Below are 6,000 nucleotides of genomic sequence, written 5' to 3'. Positions count from 1 at the left end.
AGGCCACTGGATTAATTTGCTTGAGGATTTCGAAAGGACCGATGAAACGAGGACCCAACTTGTAGGAGGGTATCTTGAGCCGCACATGTTTGGAGGAGAGCCAAACCTTGTCTCCCGGACGGAATTGAGGCGGATCCAGACGCCTCTTATCAGCATATCTCTTCATCCACTCAGAGGACTGAAGAAGTGCAGATTTAGTACTCTCCCAAATGGTGGAAAATTCGCTGACAAGAGACTCTGCGCCAGGGCTGTCCACAGAAGCGGAGACGGGAAACGGAATCCGGGGATGTTGGCCATAGACTATGAAGAACGGGGCTTGGAAGAGGATTCGCTCTCGTGGTTATTATATGAGAATTCGGCCCATGGTAGGAGGTCCACCAAATCAGAATGGTGGGCATTAACGAAGTGCCAGAGGTAACTGGTAAGGATCTGATTGATCTGCTCCACTTGACCATTGGACTGAGGATGGTAAGCGGAGGAGAAATCCAGGGTGACATCCAGCAGTTTACATGTGGCTCTCCAGAAGCGTGAGGTAAACTGAACCCCACGATCCGACATGATGTGGAGGGGTAGGCCATGGAGATGGAAGATATGGCGGATAAAGTCTTTAGCCAGCTCAGATGCAGACGGGAGACCAGGCAGGGGAATGAAGTGGGCCATTTTAGAAAAGCGGTCCGCGATCACCCAAATGACTGTACACCCAGCAGAAACAGGAAGATCGGTAATGAAGTCCATGGTGATGTGTTGCCACGGGGCAACGGGTATGGGAAGCGGCAGGAGATGACCGGCTGGTAAGTGTCTGGGAACTTTGTTGCGGGCACAAGATGAACAGGCCGAGACGAAGTCTACCGCATCCTTAAGCATGGTAGGCCACCAGTAATGCCGTGTAATGAGCAGGAAGGTGTTCTTTTGGCCAGCATGGCCAGCTAGTTTAGAAGAATGACCCCAGCGAAGAACCTTCTCACGGTCTGGAACCGCTACAAACGTCTTGCCGGGTGGAAGAAGAGTCAAATCCAAGGGGGCCACATTCATCACCTTGGAGGGGTCGATGATGTGCATAGGCTCCTCCTCTTGATTGGAGGACAGGAAGGATCGGCACAAGGCATCAACTTTGACATTCTTGTCCGCCGGGCGGAAATGCAGGATGAAGTCGAAGCGGGCAAAAAACAATGACCACCGAGCCTGACGCAGATTAAGTCTCTGGGCATTTTGGAGATATGCCAGATTTTTGTGGTCTGTGTAAATGATCACCGGGTATAGAGCCCCTTCAAGCACTCCTCCAGCGCCAATTTGACGGCTAGCAATTCTCGGTCTCCTACGGAGTATTTGTGCTCAGAAGAGAAGACGATTTTGGAGAAGAAGCCGCAGGTTACCATTCTGCCGGAAGAAGATTTTTGGGTAAGTACTGCTCCGGCTCCGGAAGAGGAGGCATCAACCTCCAGGTAGAATTGTTTATTGCAGTCTGGACGGTGCAGAGGAGAAGGCTTGCTTTAAGGAGAGGAAGGCCTCCTCGGCTTCGAGCGACCATACCTTGGAATTTGCCCCCTTGCGGGTGAGCGCAGATATGGGAGCAGTCCGGGACGAGAAGTGTGGAATGAAGAGACAATAGTAATTGGCGAAGCCCAGGAATCGCTGTATCGCCTTCAACCCCTTAAGAACAGCAGAGAGCTTCTCAGGATCCATTCGTAGGCCTGTCTGGGAGATAACATTGCCCAGGAAAGGAAGAGAGGTCTGCTCAAAGAGGCACTTCTCGTATTTTGCGTACAGGTGGTTCTGCCTGAGCCTAAGCAGGACCTGACGAACATCCCTCCGGTGTGTGGGAAGATCCGGAGAGAAGACCAAGATATCGTCCAGGTATACCACCACGCAGGAGTAAAGAAGGTCACGGAAGATGTCATTGACCAGTTCTTGGAAGACGGCGGGAGCATTGCAGAGGCCGAATGGCATCACACGGTACTCATAGTGTCTGTCCCGGGTATTAAATGCCGTTTTCCACTCGTCTCCTTGACGGATACGGACCAGGTTATACGCTCCACGTAGATCCAGCTTGGAAAAGATCCTGGCGCCTTTATGGCGATCAAACAACTCGGAGATGAGCGGCAGGGGGTATTTATTTTTTACGGTGATCTGATTGAGTCCTCTATAGTCAATACAGGGGCATAGTGAGCCATCCTTTTTTTTTGACAAAGAAGAATCCGGCTCCCGCCGGGGAGGTAGACTTCCGGATGAACCCCCTAGCCAGATTCTCCTCTTTGTACTCTGACATGGCCCGGGTCTCGGCTGCAGACAACGGATAAATACGCCCACGGGGTGGAGTGGCGCCAGGTACCAAGTCGATCGGGCAATCATATGGCCTATGAGGTGGTAATGTCTCTGCCTCCTTTTTACCGAAGACGTCTCCATAGGGCCAGTAAGGAGCCGGAAGACCGGGTAAATTAGCTGGAGTGGGTAGTGGACGAACCGGGCGAACCGGAACCAGGCAGGTCCCATGGCAGTCCGGGCCCCACCGGAGTACTTCACCGGATTGCCAGTTCAACACGGGTTCATGCGTCTGGAGCCAAGGTAGGCCTAGCAATAGGGAGTGAGAGAGTTCGGGTAGCACATTGGAAGAAGATCTTTTCAGAGTGCAGCATTCCCACCTGCAGGGTTATGGGTTCTGTGACGAGCAGGATGGTCACCGGTAGGAGTCTTCCATCCACTGAGGCGACAGACAAAGATTCAGCCAGAGGTTTGGTGGGAATGCGGTATTTCTCTACTAGGGACTGGGAAATGAGATTTCCAGCAGCTCCAGAATCTAGCTGAGCGAGTACAAAGTGACGGTTCTCTCCCCAGGAGATAGAAACAGACAGAGTCAGGGATGGAGAGGGCTTACTTTTATCTATTACGACCTCTCCGAGCGGTCCTAGACACCGGAGTTTCCCGGCCTCTCCGGGCAGAAGCGAATCAGGTGCTCCTTACTGCCACAATAGAAACAGCTCCCCTCGGCTCGGCGTGACTCTTGGCGAGATTTGACCATCTTGGTCTGGTCGATCTGCATGGGCTCGGGTGAGTGCGCCCGGGGAGTGACAGATGAAGAGACAGGTCTCTGGAAAGTAGGAGCAAGGCGGGGAAACCTCCTCTCACGAGTGGTCTCTTTGGTACGTTCCTGGAACCGGATGTCAATCTGGGTAGCTAGTGTCACCAAGTCATCCAGGGTGGTTGGAATGTCCCGACCGGCAAGTTCGTCTTTAATCTGACCGGAAAGGCCCTCCCAGAAGATGGACACCAGAGCCTCGTTATCCCAGGCAAGCTCAGAAGCGAGGGTACAGAACCGTATGGCATATTGGCCCACGGTGAGACTCCCTTGGCGGAGACGTAGCAGAGAGGAGGCTGATGAGGTCTTTCGTCCCGGTTCATCAAAGACTTTCCGGAAAGCAGTGAGGAAAGCTGACAAGTTGGATACCAGGGGATCCCCTCTTTCCCACAGGGGATTAAGCCAAGCCAGTGCTTCCCCAGTGAGATGGGACATGATGAAGGCCACTTTGGCCCGGTCGGAGGTAAAATGATGTGCCAAGAGTTCAAAGTGCAGGGTGCACTGGTTAATGAAGCCTCGAGCCAAGGCGGGGTCTCCACCAAAACGAGGCGGTGCAGAGAGCCGGAGACCAGGACCGGGTACCATGGTATTGATGGGCAGCGGCGCTGCCGAGGCGTGAGTCGTGCGACTGGAAGCAGGTCCTGGTGGAGCAGTCAGTGTGTCCAGGCGGGAGTTGACATTACGCAGGTGGTTCAGGATGGATTCCTGTTGGGATCTCTGACCGGAGACTTGGTGGAATAGGTCAGAGAGCGAGGGAGCTTGGGTGCCACCGGGTTCCATGGCCCGAGCAAACTGTTACGGGTCCGGGAGGTGGAACCTCTGTGCCGAGGTGCAAGGAGGGACCCAGAGGGGTGTGACTAAGTATCAACCTGAACCGACCCTGATCGGACGGCGGCTAACGACTCCGTGACCAGGGAGGATCCGGGCAGAGGGACCAGGTGCTACTCTGGGGACGACCTTGTAAGAGAGCAGGTGGCTCCCACGGGTCAGATGGCTGGGACTGACCGGTATAACGGATGGACACGGCAAGCAGGCAGAAGTCTCTGGTTAGCTGACGGGTGGTCACGGTACGTGACAGCAGAGCGAGTAGCAGTCTCTAGGTTTACCAGGCAGGTGGTCACAGCAAGTGACGGCAGAGTCTCCAGGCAGGCTGGCAGAAAACAGGCGGGTGCTCCCAGGTGAGCGGGCAGACAGACAAAGCTGGTAACAAGCAGGTAACAGGTGGGCGCTCCCAGGTGAGCGGGTTGACGGACACAGCAGGTAACAGGCGGCTACTCCCAGGTGAGCGGACTGACAGCCAAGGCAGGTAACAGGCAGGTAACAGGTGAGAGCTCCAGGTGAGCAGGCTGGCAGGCTCGGCAGGTAACGGGCAGATAACTGGCTGGCATCCAGGACGAGAAGCCCGCTAACAGCGGGACCTGAGGGCTGAAGCAGAGATAAGAAACTGTGCAACAACTTTGCTCGGGCACCTCCATTTTGGAGGAGGTGCCTTATATATGGGAGGTACTCCGGCAATTGGCCGGGGACTCCTTAGGACGGCGCGCGTGGTCCCTTTAAGAGAGGGGGAGCGCGCGCGCCCTAAGCACAGTGCCGGGGAAGGAGCACGCACCGGCAGCAGCAGTGAGAGAAGCGCTGGAAGACGCCGCGCCAGGAGCGGGAAGGTGAGAGGGACGGCGTCTCTGCCTAGCAAGGGGCAGAGACGCCGATGCTACAACGTGGAGGTCACAGTAGCTTAACAAGATGATTTTAATGCCCCTTACAAGAGCCATGCAGTACAGCATATTAAAAACATTATTCCCATTATTGGGGAGTGGGTCTCCCATAGTCTTTGCCTATGCCTTCCAAGCAAAAGCTGCCAAAAATTAGGATGCAGGAACTTGCAATGCCCCTTACAAGAGCCATGCAGTACAGCATATTAAAAACATTATTCCCATTATTGGGGAGTGGGTCTCCCATAGTCTTTGCCTATGCCTTCCAAGCAAAAGCTGCCAAAAATTAGGACGGAGGAGCTTGCAATGCTGGCAACACGGACCACGGTCACCCTGGTGGTATACTGGTGGTGGAGGCTGAGGATAAGGAGAAGAGCAAAAAACAGACGAAATGAGGAAGCATATACCCATGTTTGGGTGTGAAGCGGTGCATGGGAATACACCTCCCGAAATATCACAGTGGATTTGACTTTATGTGACTCTGTTGTCATTTGGTGGTGATGAGAAGTCAGGCCCAATCCAGCCCTTGTTCATTTTGATAAGGGTCAGCTTGTCAGCATTGTCAGTTGACAGGCGAGTGCGCTTATCAGTTATAATTCCCCCAGCGGCACTAAAAACACGCTCCGATAACATGCTAGCGGCAGGGCAGGCCAGGACCTCCAAGGCGTACAGAGCGAGTTCATTCCAAGTGTTCAGCTTGGATACCCAATAATTAAAAGACATAGAGGAATCACAGAGGATGCTGGTACAGTCGGTAAGGTACTCCCTCACCATCTTTTGAAACTTTCCACTCCTTGTGAGAATACCCCGCGCCTCAGGGCCTATAATCTGGGTGGGTCTCAGAAAACTGTCCCAGAACGTTGACAGTGTTCCCCTGCCTCTGCTGGATTGGAGTTGCGTCTCTCTCGCCTGTACGCCTTGGTTGGGCAACGAACTGTGACCTCTGCCGCTAGCATGTTCAGATGGGAATTTTTTTAACAGTTCTACAGCAAGAACCTTCTGGTACTGCCCCATTTTTGTAGACCTCTCCACCTCAGGAATAAGAGAGTGAAAGTTCACCTTGTAGTGGGGGTCTAAAAGTGTCACCAACCAGTAATGACTGTCACCCAACATTTTGACAACGCGGGGGTCACGGTTAAGGCAGCGTAACATAAAGTCAGCCATGCGTGCCAGACTGGTAACAGGCAAGACTTCCGTGTCCTCACCAAGATCACGACT

Source organism: Phyllobates terribilis, unplaced genomic scaffold (assembly GCF_046119375.1).
Source record: "Phyllobates terribilis strain yellow unplaced genomic scaffold, ASM4611937v1 Scaffold_1__5_contigs__length_1240528914, whole genome shotgun sequence".
Classification (NCBI taxonomy): Eukaryota; Metazoa; Chordata; class Amphibia; order Anura; family Dendrobatidae; genus Phyllobates; species Phyllobates terribilis.
Note: the sequence above shows the minus strand (reverse complement) of the source record.